We start from the raw sequence: 25934 nt of genomic DNA on the forward strand, positions 1-25934 counted from the left end.
ACAGCCTGGTTATTACATTGAAACTGTAAAGACCACCATAACCATGCTAGATCTGACCACTTTTAATGCTCTACGTAATGTATTTTGGGACATGTGTACACATGTGTGTACACGTATTCAACGCACTTTAATGTGTCCCCTGCATATTCTCTCTCCTTTCCCTGCGCTCCCTCTAGGTATGTTCTAGAACAGATACAGGTTGCTAGCGCCGTCCACCAGCTGTCTCAAACAACAGTTACAAATCTCCGCAAGGGACACAAACATCTGTTAGAGGCTGGGACGCTAAACGATGGGTGTAGCGCTGCAAGGATGTACCACACCCCATGCGGGGCCAAGGGAGAGACCCCCATCGGTCACAAATAATTTCGAGATCCCAGATATCTGTCTCCCAAGGGCACCGCAAGGCCACCTGAAATGCGCGCTGGGAGGATGTTGCGCGGTCCGCCACGCCCTGTACCGCCCACCTCAGACCTTTGTTCTTTCCTGCACTCCTCTAGGCTCAGGACTAGGTCTTCCCTTCGCTCCTTTTACCCCAGAAGTAATGATTTGGATCTGCGCCACTGCCTCCGAACGCTCCCACCCGGAGCGGGTAGAAAGGAGCAGCGTTGGTGGCGCAATGTCTGTGTCCCAGCCTCGGAAAACTCGCAAGCGAGGGCATCTGAACAGTTTCCTAAAGATAGAGCGGGTTGGGAAGAGGCAGGGCCGCCTGCAGTTACGAATAAATTCTGTATTCATTTCTCAGCAATACATATACATGGTGAAAATAAAACGGGCCAAAAGGATGCACATGCAAGCGGGTATCTGAATATATCCCCTGGGTGCTTTATCTTAGTTGTATCCGAGCTCTTGAGTGCAGAGAGACGCTCGTGGGTCTGGATACCCACAGACCCACGCTGACGGTTTCCAGAGTCTTCCGTGTATGTTGACGATTTCTAAATTAGTCTTTTTCTCCTCGTAGCTGTTGTGCAGTTCGTCGTGCGGTTTCGGGGAAGAGCGGCGGCCTTTCCTGCCCAGTTCTAGTCCAGCGCAGCTAGCGCGCTGTGACTTCGAAGGGAGGGCTCCTGGTATCAAACGCTCATTATTGACTACCTTGATATCTAACGTGGGTGAGGGTATATGGACGGGGGCTCATTTTTCTTTTCAATTCTCGATTCCACTCACAGTTAACGTTTCTGATGGTTAATAAAATGTAGTTTGCGATCGTAATACCGGGACGGAGCGGTCCCAATAAATGTCACAAGATATAAGACAAAAAAGTACCCTGCGACTGTTCTCGGGACTGTATTGCTCCCAGTTTTGGCTACGTATGTACTAAAATAACCTGTTAACACACACCAAAGTGCATCCCTATAATAACCTCCTCAATCATTTATTAAAAGTCGTGTCAAGTAGGCTCGTATAATTCATCTCTATGCAAATACATCAATGTCAGGCCATTAGTGTATTGCTCAGGTTTTTATTAAAGTGCATTCTTTTTAATTCAGCCCCGTAAAATACGAGCCCCATTGCTCAAGAATTATAGCAACTATTAGAGTAACATATGGGCAACATGCACTCAGAAAATAAAAACCAACAGATAAAGTGGCAGGGTCACATCGCAGGAGCAAACACTTAACAAAATGGCAATGGGGTAATAGATTTTTTTTTTCTTCAGGGTCTTTGGCGAGACCGGATACCCGCAAGCGAGGGCATCAACGCCTCCGAAAAGGCAGTCTGGAAGTTATTTTTTTCCGTTCCCAGTCCAGAACAACCCTGGATCTGCATCCTAGGAGTTAGAAGAGGGGAAGTGTCCACAGTCCCGCGGTAATCGGTTTCCACCCGCTGGAGGATTTCAACATTCACCAGAGAAGAGAGTTCTGATTTTCTTAAAGAAAAAAATAGCTTGAGAGATTTCAGAATAGGGTTTATCCTCGGAAGTTTGTCCCCTCTCTCCTTTCTTCGCCGGGGGCTGTCTCGGGATGTCTTCATCCGCAATTGCTACTCCCCACTAACCTCATCCAGAGTCCCGCTCCACCTGCGGTACTTTTTGGAACTGCCCTCCACTCCCTGCCTCTAGGGGATGGTTGGGAATTAGAGAATGAGGCCCAGGAAGGCCCCGCGTCTTGCAGGCAAAATTTCCTTTCACGTTTACAAGCCTAGGGTCGGGTGGTCTGGATACTTTCCAGTGGAATCAATCCGTGGCTAAAAAATAAGGACCTCTTTTAGTTCCCGACTCAGGAAGCTTGGTACCCTCGACCTACCTCCTTCACTTTGCCCTCCGAGCTGCCCAAGGATCCCTGGTTAGAATGCATCTCTTAAATTTTGCTAATCTAGAGAAAACTCTAGCCCAGTTTCAAAGGTAGTGGCTATTTCACATACTGAGCACCTCGTAGTGAAGAAGGGTGATACCCTGCGTCCTTTTTGGCCAACGCGCCCAAGTTGATCCAAGTTGATCTAGGGTAGGTGGAGGCAAAGGGGAGGAGGAAGGGGGGGGAGGGAACAGACGAGGAGTGGGGGGGGGGGAGAGGGAGAGAGAGAGAGAGAGAGAGAGAGAGAGAGAGAGAGAGAGAGAGAGAGAGAGAGAGAGAGAGAGAGGAGAGAGAGAGCTGACAAATTTATTAGAGAAGTCAGTAGTATCAAATTCAGTTTTTTAAATTTTTAATTGCCACTAGAACAATCAATTTTCAGAGGCCTAAAAATAAACCTCAAATTCAAAACACAACAGAGCCTACACAGAAAAATGGAGAGAAAAGTGGAAAAAACTCCTAAGAACAATCTTCCAGATTTAATGAGAGAGTCGTCCACATCCTCATCACCCCAGCATGGTAATTGAGCAGATCTATTAACTTGTTACACTAGATTTGTTTAAAGAGACTATTACACAGTCATTTAATCAATTTGTTACACTGGAGGTCCTGACTTATGAGACACTTGCCTTATGATTCCTTAATGACTGAATTAATTTGTTTTAATAAAACCAACATTGTGTACAAGTACATTTCTGGAAATGTAATTTTGGAGAGAGAACAGTCCAATGCTTCATCTGATTAGGTCCTTTCTATGGTTTATCAAAGTCTGTAGTTTCTGACATAGCTGCTTGTATGGAGTATTTTTCTTTTTTATAGCGCCATTAATTTAATATGGATCATTAGTTCTTTATACACATGCATGTTCTGACAAATGTACCCAATGAATAATGCAGCTAATGTGCTTAGGCCCAAATGCATCACATCATAAACAGAGACCTCTGCAAAAATAACAACAATGAAATCAAACACTACCTCCATAGTCACCATCTGGGTAGTGTTCCAAGTTATATTTAAGTCTTGTTTTGCAGAGAAAGACTTGCTTGGCCCCAGGATTATATCAACATAACCAACTGGGTCTAACTACATAGTGAACACAAATAGATTTATGGCGAATTAAGGTTGTCTTGAGAGCAGATGCAGGACAAGAAAATCGGTTTTGCTCTTGATGGAAACTGACGTGTGTGGAATAAAATGTAAATAAACAGAAAGTCCCCAAGAAAAAGGACTTGATGTTATTGATTATGTAAAACAATTAGGACATTGCAAAATGATAATGCTGTACAAATAATTGGCATCTATGGCTTGAGTTTTTTTGCAGGAAGAAACGGTTTGGGCTCTGAAACACCACTTGAAGAATGGGGCATGATCTGGGCCAATAAAAAATTAATAATGGAATGATTGGAATGATCAGCTTGTACCAATAACTGATATAAATGATAACCAAATGAACTTATTGCAGAGGCAAACATTTGAACTTAGAGGACTATAAGGTGGAGTGATGGCTCATGATTGCTGGCAGCATAAAGTGGCTCTGCATAATGTGGGTAACTATGCACAGAAGCCAAATATTGACTAAATAGCTCAACAATTGTTACAGAGAAGAGGGAGATGTTGGATATGTTTTCAATAAGGAGGTGACTTATAAATCTTTCTTAACAATGCTAGACAGGCAGGCATTTGAACTTGATTTCATTTTAAGTAAAGACTCCAGACTGCACACATATTAACAGTGTATTTGAATGCATTCATGTCCTGATTTTGCTGTCCCTTTCAAACAGAAATGGACATGTAAGTTGATGAATGGAATTTGTTAATAAAAAAGATATGTCTACTTCTGTATCAGAAATAATTAGGATTCTTAAATACCAATGAAACTCAGTTTACAGTTATAAGACTAGAAAGAAAACTGCTATACTAATAGCCTGAAAAAAAGTGCACTAAGATATCAGAGAGGTACAGAAATCAGCTGGGTTCTATTTATCGACATGGTTGACAATGTAATATTATTTGTGGTTGGGATTTTGTTCTGGAACTAATCTTCAAATATAGGTATATAAAAATGTGGGTACATAGAATAGGCTGAATCATTTACCCTAAAGTTTGGGGCTAACATGAGAGATGTCACTAGAATTTGGATTTTTGAAGCATAAACATGTAAAATGAGAAAGAGTTTTAGAAATCATACAGTCCCTCAGTTCTGACATTTCCTTAATCTACATTTATCTTTTCCATTTCACTATAGCTCAGTGATTTCTCTGCCTGAGACAGGAATGTTTATGATGATAAATCAGTGTTGTTTAATTAGATTCATCTTTACTTCATTTTAATGTTAGTTGGAAATGTATTTCTTTAGTTTATAAAAATGAATAATTTAATCTCTTCCTTATAAAATAAGTGGTGTGAGAACGAAAATCAATACTAGATCCTTTTTGGAGTTTTTTGATTTATTTCAAATTCCTTATGTAATAGCTTACCTTCTTGCTTTGACAAATGAGTTTTATGTATTTCTTCCTATTTCTAAGAAGCTAATGCAAAATGTATTTTCTATTTATTACAAAGTAAATGAATTTGACCTTTTGCCCATTTCACCAGATGCTATTTCTGACCATCCCAAAAAGCCTGTTTAAAGTCAACAACATTAAGCATTTGAGGTCACAAGAGCAATTCAAGGTCATTTTAATACTGGCAAAAGGTTAATTAGACCACTGCATTAAAACAGGAATAGACTTTTACTCGACTTCATCTAAATGAGCATAGACAAGCTTACCTTACCTTTCAAAGTTTCCTTAGAGATTCTAGCTTATTTCTTAAAATGGTAAAACTAACTTCTTGTAAATATGGTTTTTGTATTTTTCTTTGTCAATTTTATTCATATTTGTAATTTATTGGGAGCACACTATGCACCAAGCACTATGTGACATACTTGACATCATCTTGTACAACTTTTCAATAACCCCATGGAGTAGGCATTATTATGGTCCCTTTTTACTGATGAGGCTACTGAGTCTCCAAGAGGGTGATTAAGATTAACAGATACATTGATCTAGTTGCAGTCTCAGACTCTAAACTGTTGCCCCCTGCTGCCTCCATGAAATACATTACTCATCATCATTTAAAAAAACCACAAACTCTCTTTCATCTTAATTTGCAACTGTTAACTTTCATAGAGCTTAATATGATAGAAGCAGAGAAGGCCTAAGAAATGAATGTAACTCCTTTAGTTCTAAGAACAATGAAGTTTTATACTTCTCTCCTGTGAGACTATAATAAACAGGCATTAGGTATGGTGACAAATCAATGTTTAATTAAAGTTGTCCCATAATTATGTATGACAGTGTACAAAACTGAATGTAAGTTGCCTGCCTGATCTCCGGAACTAAATTAGAAAGTTCTTTTTGGCAACTAAATGGGATGTAAGAACAGATTACAGGTTGTCTGTTAGTATTTGGGAAAAGTAATTTACTAAACAATTTCTTATGGCTTCTGAACAAAACAATTTGCACTCTCCAAGGAATGGGTTTTTTATGGGCTTTTCATTCCCAGTGAGAAACTTCTTTCCTAGTAAGTTGACTGATAGACTGTTAATGACATCCTATTAGCTCACAGCTTATGCCTGCAAGACAAAACCCTGATAAGGTAACTCCCTGTGTGATTTTGAAATTGTTAGAAAATTTCATATAAGCATTATGGTTTAGAGTTATTTTTTCCTGGTGACTGAGAGAATTTGTTACACAGATTCCACACCTCAGCACCTTACTCTTTTCTATTTGTTTCTTTTACTTATTGGCTAGACTATTTTCTTTTTTCTTTTACTACTGGGGATTGAACTCAGGAGTGCTCTACCCTTGAGCTACATTCCCAGTCCATTTAAAATTTTTATTTTAAAAAAGTATCTTTTTTTTTTCTTTAGTACTGTGGATTGAACTCAGTGGCACTCGACCACTAAGCCACATCCCCAGCCCTATTTTGTATTTTATTTTAGAGACAGGGTCTCACTGAGTTGCTTAGAGTCTCACTTTTGCTGAGGCTGGCATTGAACTCGGGATCCTCCTGCCCCAGCCTCCCAAGTCATTAGGATTATAGGCGTGCACCACTGAGCCTGGTTTGAAAAAGCATCTTGATAATTTTATGAGGGTCTTGCTAAATTGCAGAGGCTTGCCTTGAACTTTCAATCCTCCTGACTCAGCCTCCTGAGTTGCAGGCATTATAGGCATGCACCACTATGCCCGACTAGAGTAAATCTTTGAAGGGAAAAATATACATTCTGTGCTAGTCCTTCTTTATTTAGAATATTTTTCTGGTTGTCCCCTGAAATAAAACTTTCTGGTATACTTGCAGGCCTCATATTTCTGGAACAAACTTCTTAGTCTATTTCTTCTTTCAAGACACTAAAATTCATTAATTATTGTGGAAGATTTTTCACTGGAATGAATTTGGACTTAGGGGGCAATGGAAGCTGTATGTTTTGCCTTCAAACAGCTTTGTCCTTCTTTCAGTCCGTGAAACTGGACACCCCTTGGGGCATGGTTAAAAAGAACATTTAAGAGGAGACAAATGAAGTAACTTAATGAATAACAATGTTAAGATCTAGCATTTTTTGAATTTTCTTTTTTGATGGTAAAATTAATTTAATGAACATACCCATCTTTCATATTCTGGAATTATTGTAGATTCCAACAGAATTTAATTCTCATTTATTAAATATAGTAAAGCCTAAAATTCACTCTGTGGGCTACCAGAGGAAATGGGTAACATTCCAGTTGCTGCTGAAGGTTGTAGATTTCAACTCCAACCTGACTGACCAGAGGCAACATCCTTTTCCTAAGTCCCATGTGTTTGGATTCTATTTAAAGTGGTTCTGGGCCAGTTACTTTTCAGTTCTTGGTCACTATTAGCAGACTGGTTGACCCCAGCACAGATGAGTTCTAAAACTAGATGCTTCAGCAGTGAGATATGACAATAAAATTTTAAGATAGAACTTGCCAAGAGGGGATCTGGATTCCCTTCTTAGGTTTTCTTCTGGTTCTGCTTGGGGGCTTTGGGGCCTAGGCTTTCTCCTTTGCCTTTCTTATGGGGCTCTTTCAAGTGATCATATCCCACCTTACAATCTTTAGGCTGTAGTAAGACTCCTGGTAACATGAAATGGAACATCTTCTGGTTCTTATGGCATAAGTAAATTAAATGTTAATATATAATATGTCTATAGTATATTCCTGGCATGCAGTAATTGCACACTAATTGGCTGCTGCTATAATTATTGTTGTTGTTGCTGATATGATTACTATGAATATTGCCCTTATTGTTAATAATATCATGCTGTAATAACAACAACAGTGGTAAAAGTGAGCTTAATCAATTTCAACTCTTGGGAATGACTTCCAAATTCTGAAGTGCCTTGCTGTGGGTACAGTGGAATGGCTGACATTTTATTTTTGGTACTCTACAGAAGCAAGAGGCAGTTTGAAGATGGGTCTCCCCCTACATTCCTTTTATAGGTTGGCAATAAACATGGCTGTATCTCATTAAATTTAATGAACCTTCATAAAATAACCATTACATTCTGAAGGTAATGAAAGAATAGCTTTGATGGTTAGTAAATAAACTACCAAGGGCAGTTTCATCACATTCTAGGGCTGCATGGGGTACAGGGAACGCCAGTAAGGGGCTGTGGCATTTTTGTGGTAAGGCCGAGCCAGTATGCCTGGCTTCACTCTATTAAAACCCAGGGGACAGCAATCTTCATTTTGGCCAGGATATTCCTAGCTATGCCTTCTTGGGAGATGTGATTAAACTGATTGTCTTAAAAACCTGTGAAAGGATTTTATGTATATCATGTCACTGATATTGAATTTAAATACTATTGTACTGTTAAACTAAATAATTTATCTTATAAACATAGAGGTAGAGCAGATTGAATAGAATATGCAAATTTATGTAAATAACCCTACTAATTCAGACTCTTCTGATCCAAGCGCGCTGGTACTTTATAAACAGGGTGGTAACATTATAAATCAGGAGTTATTAACCTGTGGTCCACGGCCCAGTAGGATCCTGAATTTATGTGGAAAACTGCATGCATGTATATTTTTTTAGAGTTGGAGTATATAGCTTTCATTAGATTCTCAAAGGGGTTCCCTACAGAAAAGTCTAAGAACCGTAGTATAGTATTTATAAACAGTCTAGAAGGTTATACTGTATTAAGTAACATTTTTGCTTTTTAGAAAGTGTTAATTCATTAGGAAAAAAGATTACTACTTATTTTATGATCTGGGTAGAACTAAAAGTTCTTGACTTTTAAATAATTTATCATTTTATTCATAAGTATATACATTTTTAAAGTTTTATTCTTTTATTTACCTGATTCTTTATGCATTCTTTCTTTCCCCAGATCAGACTTTTACAATCAACAGTTTTTATAGTTTTAACTGTCAGTCTTTATTTCTGGAAGTCATTTTTGATAACAAGCCACTGAAAGAATTGGTCAAATGAAATGAGTCTGGAAAGAGACTATGAAGGAATGAAGGGAAATGAATTTATGTAAAAATAACTTTTTGATGTTATTACCCCCTTCTAATATTTTGATCTACATTATAGACTCTGAGTTAATCTTTTTATAACAACTCAAACATTTCAGATTGATAGATGCAGCAGAAATGCTGACATCTCCAGATTACTCCTATGAGGTAAACAGAGTATGGGCAAGACAGTGTCACAGCAATGCAAAATGAGGCCAAGGAAATGTGGAACTGTGTTCACGGTCACGGAGGCTGTTCACCTTAGGAGAGCTGGAAGGGGCCTTTGCCATTTACCAAATTGAAAAAAGAGAAGTTTAGGGGTGGAGAGACTGACCTAGAACTCAAGTATCCTAAGCCCAACCTAGAGGTTATTTATGACACCATGTTCCCCGAGGCCATTGGGTGTGTGTTTACGATCACGGTAAGCACAGAACTCAATGCATGCCAGCTCAAAGCTTCCACTTTGGGTATTTCTTTTCTCTCCTGTTCTTCCTTCTTTCTTTTCTTCATATTTATCTATCCATCCACACATATACATATACATGTGCACTCACAAATGAAGTATATAGACCTTTCTATATGACTAGAATGAATGATTTCCTTTTCTTAGGTCCCAGCAATTGTTTTCTTTTTATAAGCAAAATCTGTTGTTGTTGTTCATGTTGTTGTACTGGTAATGCAATCCAGGAGTAATCTACCACTGAGCTATATCCCTACCTCTTTTTTATTTTTTACTTTGGGTCAGGGTCTCATTAAGTTGCTGAGGCTGACCTTGAATTTGTGATTCTCCTGCCTCAGCCTCATGAGTTGCTGGGATTACAGGTGTATGCCACCACATTCAATGCAAAATCTTCTTAATTTAATAATATTTAATCACCCTCAAAATGAAGGCATTCTGGGTCAGAAATTTCCACTAGAGTTGGTCAAATACTTTTTGTTGTGTTGAAGATTATAAACACATTAGACACATGGACACATTAGAAAGATGGAGGATATCTATCTAATAATTTCATCTTTTTTTGATATTTAACATCTTAAATAAGCTTCATGGTAATGAATGGAAGGTATTTTTTGAGATAAATAATATGAAAGTACTTACTGTCGATATCTCCTAACAAATATAAGGTTATGTTTCCACTAATCTGGAAGTTATTTATTCTCTTTTGATCAAGACGCTTTAAAAGAAACCCTGGTATCTTTTCTTATAATATATCTGTGATGCAATGAGGAAATCAGGAGCATCTTTTAAGTTTTTGGAACCAGTATCATTCTCATCCCCTGGGAACCAGAGTTTCCCACGTATTTCTTTGCCTCTTGTAACTTCTTCTTTTCGTTCCCTTCCTCCTCCTCTTTCTTCTCCTCATTTGCTTTTTTGGGGGAGCGGGAACTGGGGATTGAATCCAGGGGTACTGCACCCTTGAACTATACCCCCAGCTCTTTTGTTTATTTTGTTTTGAGACAGGTTGCTAAGTTGCTGAAACTGGCTTCAAACTTGAGGTCCTTTGCCTCAGTCTCTCCAGTTGCTGGGATTACAAGCATGTGCCCTTATGCCCAGCTACCTCATACAACTTCTAATGAAAACTTCCATTTGAAAAATGAAGGCAGAGTGCAGTTTCTGATATTGGGGTTAGTTCAGGGAATTAGCCCATATGAAGCATTGAATTATGCACTCTGGACCTTATTTGGAGAGAATGATCAGTTTCCTCATTTGACTTGGGTGTAGTTAATGAAACCATTGAAGAAGACTTTTCAGTCAGTATTCAAAAAACCTTGATAGGATTCTCTACCTGTTGAGGATGTTACTCCCTTAAAACAATACATTCATGATCACTTAAGTTGGCTTGAATCTATGGGATGAGCCCAGAATATTGGGACATAACTTGATTGCTACACTAGTGAATGGGCGAACAGATTTTTCTGTCATTCTGTTCTGTGAGCCCTAAGGTATATCTTAATGTTTAAAGAAAACTGTGCTAGATGCTTCAAAAGGAGATTTCTGTATGCCTCTAAAATTTTTTTCATTCCAGTATTTCCATTTCCATTTTTAATTTGTTTTCTGTCTTTGGAAGTATGCTCAGAGATGTAAGCCCATTCACAAATTCACATTAATAGTGGAAAACAGAAACATGGAAAGTACTGAAACACCTTAATAGTGAACTGTTGTATGTGTGAGTGCTGTAAACTATTACTTACATATAAAATAATTATCATTATTTTATTGTAGCATGGTTGTAATTTTTGTTGCATTATAAATATCACAGATCCTATTTTTTTCTACTACCACAGCAGTTTCTGAAGACGTGTAAACCCATAGTGTTATTACTCTCTAATCTAGTTGAGGTGATGAAATAGTGCCAAAACTCTCATTGCAATTTCATTAGCATATTCATGAGTCGCACTTTTGCAGTGTTGCAGAAACAACACAAATTGGTTTGTGGATTGTGAACTCCCCCTTCTTCTTCTCTCCAGAAGCACAGACTGTGGATTAGCAAATCAAGTTGGCCCACAAACTTCTGAGCACTAAATTGCTCAAGTTTTCTGCTCTGCCTTTTATTTACATATTTTATGACTCTTTTATTAAATGCTGTGTGAACAAATATACCATCCAATTTAAGAGTAAGAATGAGAGCATGAATGACTTGAAAAAGTGGAAGTTTTGGGAAAAATCAGACAAACTGGCCCTGCTAGAAAAGAACATTTTGTTGTTGATGATGTTTCTTTTTCTTTCTTTCTCTCTTGAATGGGGATTAAGAGTGCTTTTGTTGTTTGGCTGAAACTGGCTTGCATTTCACTAAGCCAGGTTCCTTTTGGCTTTGATGCATAGCTAGACCACATTTCCTCCCTTATATTTGGATGTGACTATATTACTCCATTGAAACCAAGGCAGGGTGGATGGGGTGATGGACATCATTTCTAGACCTGCCCCATGAACGCTTTCTGATGTAACACTCCCACGTACTCCAACTGCTGGCTGAAGATTGACCTTTGCTATCTTTAGTAATTAGCAATTGAAGATGATGGTCTTTATTAGCCTGGGTCCCCGAAGCACTGTGTGGAGTTCCTGCTCTCTACTCTGCCCTCAACTTTATTTATTTACTTTTGGTACTGAAGATTGAACCCAGGGGTGCTTAACCATTCAGCCACATCACCAGCCCCTTTTATTTTTTGTGAAAAGATCTCGCTAAGTTGTTTAGGGCCTTGCTAAGTGTCTGAGGCTAGTCTCGAACTTGCAATCCTTCTGCTTCAGTCTCCTGAGTCACAGGGATTATAGGCATGCACCAGCATGCCTGGCCCACCCTCAACTTTAAATGTGAAATAAGCATCCTTTGGTGCTAATCCACAGAGATTTCAGATTTTGTCTGTCAAAGCAATTAGTGTTATCTTCATTACTCTTTGATATGTTTATTGTTCAGGTTTTATGCTGTTAATGAACTTGATAGCTACTATTTAAATTTTATTTGACATAAGAAGTGGAACTTTGAGGTTTAATACATATGGTTCCACTGAGCACAGTGGTGCAGGTCTGTCATCACCGAGATGTGGGAGGCTGAGGCCGGAGGATTGCAATTTCAGTGCCAGCTTCAGCTGCTGGCATTTGAGACCCTATGTCAAAATAAAAGTAAAAAGAATCAAAACTATTACCCTAGGTAAATGAATGATTACACAAATGGTATGCCTCTACTTCCTGTACAAACAGAGAAACAACATGTATCCCATTTGTTTAGTATAAAAATAAATAAAAAAAAAATAAAAGTAAAAAGGGTTGGGGGTGTACCTCAGTAGTAGAGCACCCTGGGTGCTATCCCTAGTACTGCAAACCAAACAAACAGCCCATATGATTCCTTTTGCTATGGTTCTGTCTTTTGACTTTGTAGTGCCCCTATTTTTTTCAACTTATTTCTGCTCAGTGTGAATTGAAAAAATTATTTTTACTAACATGTTATAATCATACCTAATAGTAGGATTTGTTCTTGTACTAGCGGTACAGCATATGCCATTAAAAGGACATTACATAATTAAATATACCCAGTTCTTTAATTTCTCACAGTAAATTAAGCATTTAGGAAATATCTGTGAACTTGTCCAAGCCAGTAATACTAGGTGGAACACTGGAAACCACCTTTTATTTAGCTAGAAAACTAAAAATGTCAACTTGACTTAGCAACCAAAATATATCAGAAGTTCAACACTGGGAAGGTGGATAATTTTTACAGGTTATATAGCACTTTCGTCTTCTCAAGTACTTCTACATCATAATATACAATCTAATGGATGTTTGCTCAGTGCTTTGAAAGATTTTAGATAAGTCTTTTCTGAAGATGAGACCTACATTTTAAACTGAAAAAATGTAAACAAAACAAAACAAAACTCACAATGTCAGCCCATTGAAAAATCCAACAGATTTCTAACCCTAGTAGTCAGTTAAGGAAAGTTACTCAAGATGACCACATCTTTGCTAATACTGCTTTTGATTTATAAGTTATATTATTATGTTACTTTCAAAATATGTGAAACCATCAGGCTTTGTGTGGGGGACTACACAAGAAAAACTGAGGTAGAATGAGAAAATCATTATTATTATTATTATTTGGTACCAGGGATTGAACCCAGGGGTGCTTAAACACTGAGCCACATCTCCTGCAAACCCATCTCCTCTTTTTAAAATTTGAGAGAGGGTCTCACTGAGTTGCTTAGGGCTTTGCTAAAATACTGAGGCTTACTTTGAACTTGTGATCTTCCTGCCTCAGCCTCTCAAGTGACTGGGATTACAGGCACAAGGCACTGCTCTCTGTGAAAATTATTGACACCACAATAGTTGATAGTTGGTATAAGGGTTGACACTAAAGTACCAGAGAGAGTTAACTGTGTACTTCTTCTACCTTATTTGAGAGACTTACTGAGTAGAAATCAGGATGCAGTTTAAATATATTATAAAGTATCTTTGGCACCACCCACTCCAGTCAAAATACCACTATATTTAGAGTTCTAAACTGTCTTGGTCAGCTGACAGGTCAGTATGGAGTAGCCCATGTTCAGACACATTTGAATTATTAATATGGTTCATTTAATATTTCCATAAAAAGATCACCATAGAAATGCATTGTTCACATGATATAATGGAACATAACTGATTTAATTAGAGTTGTTTTCTTGGCTTGCAATCTCTTTATATTGGAAGGATTGCTTTTTCCATGGATGAAAACTATCAGTAGGTAACACGATTTAAGAGACAACTGCATAATACATTCCCTTTGCTTTCTTTCAGGTTTCAATCCATTGCTCAATTTAAGTATGGAAATATGGCTTGTCAAAGATTCCTTGACACATGAATTTTACAACAAAATATCAGCACACCTACTGCTTGGATTTCTGACTCATTTACTGTACAATATACAGCTAATCCAATCTTCTGCCACAAATATGGTTTGTGCAGCTATGCTGGGCTACAGTGGTTTTCTTCAAACAGGAGAATTTGCTAAGATTTTATTTTCCTTCCTTGGACAGAAAAGACCTTTCTTACTTGATAAAAATAATGATTTTGAGTCCATAGCACAGAAGAGTGGTGTTTTCAGAGTTGAAAAATTCATGCTGCCTTTAGGATCAGCAACCAGTGCCTTCTCAATGCTAAGGAAAGAATCTATGGGAGTGTTGTGTGAGAACTCAGGACAATTAATAAGAAGGTATCTGTAAACTCTTGGAGAAAGATATCTTAGAAGAGTACATTATACTTGACTTTATTGAATTTTATGTGAGCTGAATTAAATTGGAGGAGAAATATGTGTTTAGAATTTGCATTTTTAAAGTGATGAAAAATGTAAAGTGAAAGGGTCAATGTCTTTTTCTTCTTTTTATTATTTAAACTTTTTAAGTATTGTGTATACTTACCACAAGAGACTTAGTCTTACTCCCCAGGTATAATCTCTGTGAATTGGTTAGCTTATAGCCTATCATGTTCTTTTCTTGTATATTTAAACACATAATTTAAAAATTAGCCATGTATGACAGATTAGAACAAATTTTAAAAATTTTAAAAAACATCATCTTGGGCACATGTTCTATTACCAGCTTTAAAAATATTTACTGGGGGGCTGCGGAGATAGCTCAGTTGGTAGAGTGCTTGCCTTGTAAGCACAAGGCCCTGGGTTCGATCCCCAGCACCCCCCAAAAAATATATTTACTGGGCTGGAATTGGAATGTAAGTTAGTGGTAGAGCATTTGCCTTGCATGCATGAGGACCTATGTTCATTCTCCAGTACCAGGGAAAAAAAAGATTACTGGGTTGGGGTGGGGGTGTAGCTCAGTGGTAGAGTATTTGCTTAGCTTGTACCAGGCCCAAGGTTCATCTCTAGCACCATGGAACAACAACAGAACACCAGTATTTTATGACATCTTTTTGTTGATACAATTTGGTGTGTACATAGAATTCTAGGAACCACCTTCAGTGACCCTTGCTCTCATCCCTTCCCCTTTAAATGTACATAGAACCTCTGTGTTTGAAGAGATATCACTCCTTTGATGATACATATAGGAAAAGGAGATTATTTGATTGTCCTTTAAAAGCAGAGAGCTTAACTCTACCTGATGAACAGAGTGTATCAGATTCAAAGCACAAAGGGGATCACTGAGAAGGAGAGCTGCTGCCTCCCCGCTATGGATTGCTTATGAAGGGGTCTTATGAGAGGATAAATGGACATTGCATGGGAGTTCAGAGTAGTGCAGTGGACAGACAGGCAGGACAGGGGACTTTAGTCCTACAGTCCTTGAGAAGTGAAATCTACCAATGAACTGAAGGAACTTGAGGTAGATCCTTCAGAGAAGAATGTTGTCCAGTGGGCACCTTGATTTCACCCTGTGTCTTAGTCAGCTTATCCTCATTGTGACCAAAACACTTGACAAGAAAAACTTAGAAAAGTTTATTTTGGCTCAATGTTTCAGAGGTTCAGTCTCTGGTTGGCTGACTCCACAGCTCTGTGTCCAAGCTGAGGCAGAACATTATGGCAGAAGGGCGTGGTAGAGGAAAGCAGCTCAGAAAACAGCAACAAGGAAGAAGAGAGAGAGAGAGAGAGAGAGAGAGAGCGAGAGAGAGAGAGAGAGAGAGAGAGCTCTCTTCACCAGAGACAAAATATAAACCCCAAAGTCAGGAGCCCAGTGACCTACTTCCTCTAACCACACCCTACTTGCCTACAGTTGTTGCCCAATTAATCCACATGAGTGGATTAATCCATTGATTACACCTTTCATAACCTAATCATTTCACCTCTGAACATTCTTGCATTATCTCACACATGAGTTTTTGGGGGACACCTCATATCTAAACTATTCTGCCAGATCCTAAGGGGAGGACTCAGCTACACCATTCCAGACTTCTCACCTACAGAACTATGCATTAATGAATAGATATTGTTATAAGCCACTAAGTTTGTGGTAATTTTGCTAAACAGGCATAGAACATTAATACAGTATAGGTGATGATGATGTTCATACCTTCAGATTTCTCATTTATACTTCACATATAAAAGGCCAAACAAAATGAACTTCAGAATTATAAAAGTTTAATATTTATTCATTCACTCCACCATATTTATTGGGCACTACTATAACCAATCACTGTTCTAAGTGATTAGAATACATCTAAGTGCTTAGAACATAGCAGAGAAACTAGGCAGTCAAATCTCTTTAAAGGGAGACAAAGGACTTGTTAAGCATAATAATAATCAGTAAGTGGTTATAACTAAGTAAGTGCTTAGCATTTTATGAATGATAAAAACTTGTCTGCGTATATGTTATTGTTCTATTTTCCACTGAAATTTTCATTATGAGACACAGATTATTATTATTCTCTTTTTTTTTTACAGGTATGCAAACAAATGCTTCTATCCTAAAGATTAAGTGATTCCACAAAGCTCACCTGTGCACTAAGGGAAAACCTGAAAATCTTTCCTCTTTATTTTATAATTCTTAGCCCTAAGGAGCTGTTACTAGTTATAGGGAGCATTTTAACGAGTGTTTGAAAGTAAGGATTTCCATGTTACCTATCTTCCTTCCTTTGCTCAGTAAAAACTCTTTCCAATTTCAATTGGTACTCTGGTGTTCTTGAGTTTGATTAATGAGTCCATATCAAGCTGTCCACTCCATTTAAAATGATAATAACTTTGATTGTGTCCTCTTTACCCTTTGTCACTGAAACTAAGCAGTCTCACTTTAAAAAAGTTTAACCTCGAAGACTACACAAAGACTATAGCGTCAACCATCCCTTCCTTATTACTGAATTTGTCTTTCTCCAGGGCTTTGCTTTAAAATTTTTTTTTTGTGCTGTGGCGATTATAATTTATGATTTGGTATTAAAGTAACATATTGCTTCTTAATTTTATTTACCATGCCCTTTGAATTGATGTTTAATATTTTTATACTGTTGACTGCAGCAGCACCCTGGGAAAGGTCCACAATGTCTGACAGATACATTTTCTGAGCATGGACAGTTTGCTTTCAGATGCACTAACCATTATATAGTTATTAAATGATCCTTTGTATATCTTTTGATGCTTTTTGTTTTGAAGTCTACTTTAGTTAACATTAATATTGCACCTCTGGTCTTCATTTTCAAAAAAAAATTGGTTCTGCATTTATAGGCTTAATCATTTAGAATACATTTCTTAGCTCCTCTGCATTCCAGTTGCCTCATCTTCATATGTTTCCTCTTTACTTGGTATGTAGTCTCTCAGCTTTCAACCTATTTGTATCTTTATATTTAACTTAACTTGTTTCTTAGTTATCATGTAATTTACTTTTATTTATTTTTTTCCTTTCTGGTAACGAACCTGGGGATGCTGCTTTATCACTGAGCTATATCCCCTGCCCTTTTTATTTTGAGATAGGGTCTAATTAAGTTGCCCGGGATGGTCTGGAACTTGTTATCCTCCTGCCTCAGAAACTTTGAGTAGCTGGGGATACAGGTATGTACCACCACACCAAGTTTAACTTGTTTTTTTAGAAAAAAGATAAGATTTGCTTTTTAATTAGAATATTTAGTAAATTCACTTTTTTTTTTTGCCGGGGGAGATTGGTGATTGAACCCAGGGGCACTTAACTACTGAGGCATATCCCCTGTCCTTTTTATCTTTTATTTTGAGACAGGTTCTTGCTAAGTTGCTTAGGGCCTCACTAAATTGCTGAGGCCAGTCTCAATTTACAATCCTCTTGCCTCAGCCTCCTGAGTTGCTGAGAATACAGGCATGTGCCTCTGCAGCTGGCAGTACATTTCCTTTTAATGACATGGCATTATTGATATAATTAGATGTCCACCAATTTATTCTTTGGTTCTTTTGTAGTCCTTTGTTTCATCTTTTCAGTCTTCTTTTGAACTAACACTATTTTTTAGAATTCATTGAGAATTACCTATTGACTGTTTAGCTACATGGCTTCTAATTTGTTTTTAGTAGATATTCTTAACTTTCAAAGAATTTTAAATTATTATTGTGTTAGTTATTATAAGATATGGAAGCTTTTTTTTTTTTTTTTGACCTGGGATTGAACCCAGGGATGCTTTACCACTGAACTACATCCCCAGCCCTTTTAATTTTTTAAATTTTGAGACAGGGTCCCACTAAGTTGCTGAGGGTTTTACAGAGTTACTGAGGCTGACCTCAAACTTGCAATCCTCCTGCCTCAATCTCCTGAGCCTCTGGGATTACAGGACTATACCACCATAACTGGCAATATAGAATATATTTTTTAAAAATAGAATAGGTCCACATGCCTGTTTTTCATCTTTATATTCACATATTCTATTATAAAACCTATGACAAAATGTTGAAATTTTTGCTTTGAACAATCATGTATTATAAAGTTATTAAGAGGAAAAGTAGGACTATTTGGTATTAATACTACTTAGGTTTCAATAAACTATTTCAGGAATTATTTGTTCTTATATTTTTCCATTCCACTATTTTTCTTCTCACTTTTGGGGACTCCCAACTAATACATAATAGACTTCTTGTGTACCATAGACCCTTGAGATGCTGTTAACACTTTTCAGTCTTCATTTTCTAATTCAGCCTATATTTCCCATGAATCTATTTTCAAATGTACTGATTACTTCCTTAACCATCTTCTTTTTATACTCAAGCACCAGTGGATTTCTTTTTTATTTGTTATTATATTTTTTTCAATTGAAGAATTTCTGTTTTTTAAAAATTTCTGTTTTTCTGATATTTTATCTTTTGTCAGGTGCCATGAACCCTGTTTCAAAATAAAAAAAATTAAAAAGGGTTGTGGATTTGGCATGGTGGTAGAATGCTCCTGGGTTCAATTTCCCAGTACCAAAAAAAAAAAAAAAAAAAAAAAAAAAAAAAAGATGGAGAGATTCTATCTTTTAAGCATATTTTCTTTTATGTCTTTAAGCATAGTTATATAATTGCTTTAAAATCTTTATTTGCTAATTCTACCATATGGAACATCTTATGATTGTTCTCTTTTATCTTTTCTCTTGAGAATACATCATATTTTCTTGATTTTTTTTGTTTGGTATGAACATTATGAATGATGGGTTGCAGAAACTTTGGGTTCTGTTATGTTCTTCTGGAGAGTATTTAATTTCTCTCAGGGCAGTTTACTTTGTTGAACTCAGACATCAATTTCTGTTTTCCCTATGGTGGGTAGCTACTTAAATTTCCATTCAATTTTCTTAGTTGTAACCAGGCTACTTGGAATCTGCCTCACATAAGTATGGTTCGAGTATCAGCCAGGAATTTGGCAGTGCTCTTTCTAGAATTTAGGATTTGAGGTCCCTATTATTGATTTTCAGTTCTCTGGGATTTCCTTCATCAATTTCCAGCAGCTATATTTATCCTGATTCTTTTGTTTTGTTTTTTCAGGGCCACTATTCATCATGACTGGAGCTTTCAGTAAGAATTTTAGGAGTTCTGCATAGTGAATATTGGGCTTGACTTCAAGATGAAAACAACAATAACATCAATAAAAAAGGGAAACTTCCAGTGCCATTCCTCTTTTCTAACCAATTTCCTTTCTGTTTGTCTGTTTTTATTCACTTTCCAGTGCTTTCAGGTAGTTGTTTTTAAAAATATTTTTCTATAATTTATAGGCATTACTTATGAAGGGTTGTTCTGTTAGTACCACTATTTTTACCAGAAGTGGAAATCAATAATTGTTTGCCTCAGGCAAAAATAATAATCATGTTTTGTGGAATTTATAACATGACATGAAGTTAAAGTCACAGCAGTAGAAGAAAGGATGGGATAGTGGAAAAATAAAATTCTTTCCTTTTCTTCCTTGCTTGCTTTTCTTGTGGTACTGGGAATTGAACCTAGAGGTTCTACCACTGAGCTACATCCCCAGTACTTTTTCCTTTTTTGTTGAGGCAACTCTCACTAAGTTGCCCAGGTTGATCTTGAACTTGCCAAGGCTGGTCTTGCCTCAGTCTCCAAAGTTGTTGGGTTTACAGGCATGTGCCACTGTACCCAGCTAATTAACTCATCATATGAAGTATAACACATAGTTGAAAGGAGACCATGATAAGTTAAAGAGGCATATTGTAAGTCATAAAGAAACAAGTAAAATGATAAGGATATAAATCAAATAAACTAATAGTGGATATAAGATGAAATCCTAAGAAATAATCTGAAACACAACAAGAAAAAGTAAAGACAGAGCAAAGAAAAATGGCATCAATAGAATAAGGATGGCAAGATGGTTGCCTTAAATCCAACTGTATGGATAAATAACTTAAATGTAAATAGGCAGGGATTATCCAGTTGGAAAAACAAGCCAAGATCAATTTATATGCTATCTACATGAAACTTTGTATTAAATATTAAAATTCAGGGTAAAAATATAAAGATACAATGCAAACATAAGAAAACTAAGGGACCCTATTAGCATCTTTAAAGAGAACATCAGGGCAAGGAATATTATCTAAAATGAAGAAGAATGTTTCATGATGAAAAAAGGGTCAGTTCATGAAGAAGACATAAAAACTTTCATCTGACTATAGAAATAAAAGGAGAAATAGACCACCAGTATTTATATTTGATAAAAAGAGTAAACAGAAAATAAGAAAAGAGAGAGGATTCGAAAGATATTAAGCAACAAAACTATCAACCAATCTAGTTGATATATATTGAACATTACATTCATTTGTGCAATAGGCAAAATTGTTCCATTTTTTAGATAGGCAAAATCATAGTGACAAAAAGCTTACCAGTGATTCCCTAGGGCTGGAAATTAAGTGCAGAAGATGTTTCAGAGTCACGGAAAAGTTTGAATATGGTAATAGTTAAATGAAACTATACATTTGTTAAACATCATCAAACATATACTTAAAATAGGTACATTTTGTAAATAGCATTACAATAAAGATTTTTTTTTTTTTTGTTACATGGGTTTAAACCCAGGAGCACTTTATTACTGAGCTATATCTCAGCCCTTTTAAAAATTATTTTCTTTAATTTTGAGACAGGGTCTTGCTAAGTTGCTTAGGGCCTCTCTAAATTGCTGATGTTAACCTGGAACTTGAGATCCTGATACCTCAACTGGGATTATAGGTGTGTGCCACTACACCTGGCAATAAAGGCAATTTAAAAATCTGGGCTGCGGATGTAGCTTAGTGGTAGAATGCTTATCTAGCATGTAGGGGACCCCAGGGCTCAATCCCTACCCCTACAAAAACAAAACAAAACAAAACAAAAATCTTAACACAAACTTTCTAGAACTTCCAAAAAATAAAATAAAACATAGCAGTTACTAAAGGAATAGAGGCAGAATTTCTTTTTATTTGTTTGGCTGGCTGTTGGAATTGCTTTGTGGTGAATTTGCACATGAGACAGGGAAGGTGGTGTTTTAGTCAGCTTTTTCTCCATGGTGACCAAAAGAGTCAACAAGAACAAATTTAGAGGAAGAAAAGTTTATTTGGAATTCATGGTTTCAGAGGTCTCAGTCTATAGATGATTGACTCCATTGCTTTGTGCCCGTGTGCAGGGTACTATCTTCATAGTAGAAGCGGGTGGCAGAGGAAAGCAGTTTGGGACATGACAATCAGAAAGCAGAGACAGGCTAAGCTCATCTCACCAGGTACAAAATATATATCCAAAGGCATGCCCCCATTGATCTACCTCCTCTAGCCACACCCTACCTGCTTACACTTACCTTCCAGTTAATCTGTTCAAGTGAATTAATGTATCGATTAGGTTAAGGTTCTCAGCCCAATCAGTTCATCCCTGAACCTTCTTTCCTTGTCTCACACATGAGCTTTTGGGGGACACCTCTTATCTAAACCATGATGGGTTTTGATAATCACAGCTGGGCTTAATAGTATGAACAAGGGCTTGGTATACTCAGGAAACAGTTTGTAGTGGCCAGAGTACATACAAAGAGGGACAGTGAGAGGTCACATGCAATTAGATAGCTGGGAGAGAAGTTTTTATGCCAGAAAAGTGCTAATATGTTTGTAGATTTGGGAAAGATACCAAGAGAAGAGAATTTCAAATGTAAGGAAGTGAGTGTCTGAGGAGGAGGTTTCTGTTTGTGGGTTCCAGGAGGAGTTTATGTGATATGAAGTAAGGGAGGTGGTCAGTGTATTTCTGCCACTACTAAGCTCAGTGGGGAAGAAGGAAAGAAATGGACAAAGAAGAGGAGGGAAGCAAAAGAGTTCATGTGGAAAGGTTTACTGTTTCCACATAAAGTTACATCATTTGCTACAGTGAAAAAAGCAAGAACAGGTCCAGGATTTTTAGGACAGATGTGGTTCAGAACAGCTGTGTTAGAAATTAATAATGCAGTATTACCCCAACATAATTCACAGTATACTAGTGTTACGGATGTTCTGGAAAAAGGTGTTTTCTGGCAGGGTGTGGTGGCACATTCCTGTAATTCTAGCTACTTGGGAGGCTGAGGCAAGAGGGTGCGATTTTGAGGCCAGCCTGGAAAAGTTAGCAAGACCCTGTCTGGAGAAAAAATGACTGGGGATGTAGCTCAGTGATAAAGCACCCCTGGGTTCAGTCTCCAGGGAATGGTCAGCTGTAAAATAAGAGAGACCCTAGCCTTTAGTGTCCATAGAATTGAAACTGAGTGGAGAGATGAGAGCAGCAAGAATAGCAATGGGAAGTAGGAAAATAGGGAGGCTGATGACCCTCATGAAGATGGAGAGTAAGTTTGTTAGAAAGGAGAGAATATGAAAGGTAGAAGGTGGGGAACAGGGAGTGAATTCCAAGGGTTTGTGATCATAAATTGGTGACTTCCTGAATCTTCAGATTTCATTGGAATTTGTAAAAATGTAGATGTTGTTTGTTTGAATATACAATCAAAAGCCATTTCTGGTTTATGATAGCTGTCATGTTCATAGAAATGACTAGAAGTTGGCTGCAGAGACAGGAGATCAGGTGGTCTTCAATGTGTGTTCTTTTTTGCTGCATCTTCAGCAGAGACCAAATGACATGTAGTCTGAGAAGGCTGACAGCCAACCTTAAATTATTTTGCAATGTAAGATCATAGTATCTATAGACTGAGGACAATTGCTCATTACTCATATTGATTTATATCAGGCAGTGCAGTGAACATACAATTAATAGTTGACTTCATTGGCAGCCAGCTGTTAGTACCATAATTTACTATGAGAATGGTTTGGTCCGGGGATGAACAAGAATTATACTGGGAACTGTATTTTTTAGCATTTTAAAGGTCAAACTCAACTCTTATTAATTTAGTCAGAGTTTTAGTTTCATTTAAAAAAGGATTTTTGCTGATGCAGAATCTCTCACATGCTAATATGAGGCTAAACTTAGAAAAAAAGTCTCTTTTCTTCTCTGATTTAAAGAGAAGAAATTGATTTTAATGGCTAATGAAAGCCGAATTTGGAGTGGATACAAAATATCTTAAGACACTGTTGGAGAAGTTTCAGACTCTAAGAGAGTCAGAAGTCAGAAGATAGCATTCTCTTGGCAGTCATATTTTTAAAAAAATTAAATATTTTAAAAGCAATATATATATATATATTTACTTCTTGGAAGAAATATTTAAAGCTACATCAAAGAGATGATCATAGCAAAGGTTAGCTAAACTTAAAAATCATAAGCAGAGGGGCTGGGGAGATAGCTCAGTCGGTAGAGTGCTTGCCTTGTAAGCAGGAGGCCCTGGGTTCAATCCCCACCACCCAAAAAAAAAAAAAAAAAATCATAAGCAGAGGTTTTTCTGTGGTCATGTTGGCACTTAAAAAATATACTGCATGTCTACTATGCTCCCTACCACCATGCCAAATGCTCTACCTGCATGAACCTTTCAATTCTTAAGACAATTCTGTGAAGTTTTCTTATTACCACCTTTGCTCTCGATGAGAATAAACTGAAGCTCATGGAAGGCAAGGTCAGATCATTCATGGACGGAAGAACATGAGCTGGAATCCAGGCAGCCTTGAAGTGCTTCTCTAGCATGATCCTGAAAGCAGAACCCTGTGTTTAAGGAAGTAGGCATTGGGGTGTTTACCAAATAAGGTCTTTCTTTGCCTTTCAGACATCTTAAAATCTAAGCATAACTCAGAGGATAAAATCTCTGGGGTCAGATGACCTGGAATCAAACTCCAGTATTCCAATTTCTTCTTATTATTTAATCTCTAAGCCTTAAGGCTTGGTTTCCTCAATTATAAAATGAGTATTATAATAGTAATGTCTGTCTTGTAGGTTTTTTAAAAATTTAAGATGAGGTAATGCATATAAAATGCTTAGCAAAATGCCTAGCACATAGTGAATTCTTAGTGAATTTAGATCATGATTTATTATTGAAAACACAAGAAAGAACATCAGAGATACCGTTCCACATTAAATTTTTCCAAAGCTAGGATTAGATAGGACATTTAATGAGGGCTCATTCATTATACTATTTTTAGGTCCATTATTGTATAAAAAAAGTACAATATGACTCCTATTGGGACAATTTAAACATCAAAGTGATTGTAATGGCTTTTCACCCATTGAAGAAAACAGGCATTCATGAGGCTGATCTGATATGGATAAATGGGAAAGAAGGAAAAACTCTTCTTTAGGGTAGAATGCCAACTAATACATATAAAAAGAATAATGATGTTAGAAATCATTTTTTTGGCACACATCATGGTAAAATTGATTACCTTAAGAATCATTGATAAATGCTGAAATTTATCAGTAAAAGTTTATGAAGAACAGTGTATTTTCATAGTTTCAGAATATCTTTCTACAAAATACTTATTAATTACAAGGGCAAAATAGAAACTTTATGATGGAGAAAGTGATTAGTTTCACATTGATTGGTACAGACCAATATCATGTTTCTTTTCTTCTTTCCTCCTTCTTTTTTCTTGTGGAACTGGGGACTGACCCAGGGGTGCTCTAGATTGAGCTCTATCCCAGTCCTTTTTATTTTTTGTTTCTAGAAAGGATATCATTACATTGCCAAGGCTGGTCTCAAATTTGTGTTCCTCCTGCCTCAGCCTCCTGAGGGGCTGGAATTAGAGGCGTTGGCCACTGAACTGGCACATACACTTAACATGATGAACTGAGGTGGCGAAAACACCACTTCTCTGTCAATACTGTCCAAAACACATGACCTTAATCTAATTGTGAGGAAATGACAGACAAAGGCAAACTGAGGGGCTTCTTCCAAATAATTTGCCATTCCCCACGCCCCCAGCCCCCAGTCTATAAAAAGAGAGTCTGTAAAAAAATAAAATTGGGGATCTTATTGCCTTACATAACTTCTAGCTAGGCACATTTGTTGTTCCATCTGTCCTTTTCTCTGTATTAGACTTTGAGGATTATTTTTGCAAGACACTGGTCAGGAGCTGAAGGTCCAGTTTCCCAAACTGGAGTTGTGCCTCTACTCAAAATTTGGGTACAGAAAAAGCAGTAGCCACTGTGAGGACAACTGAATTGGAATTCTATTTCTTGTTTTCAGATTGGAAGGTATTAAGATAAGGTGTGAAAAACTCAGAGTTTTTTTTTTTTTCTTTTTTATATTTTATGACATTTTAAAGAGACACACTTATTTTTAGTGGGTGGAAAAATCACATTTGACTTCTGTGTGATTATAGTTCCTCTTAGACATTTTTGATACCTGGCTAAGGGACGTTGACTTGTGGAATCATTTCAGT

Source organism: Sciurus vulgaris, assembly GCF_902686455.1.
Source record: "Sciurus vulgaris genome assembly, chromosome: 9".
NCBI lineage: Eukaryota > Metazoa > Chordata > Mammalia > Rodentia > Sciuridae > Sciurus > Sciurus vulgaris.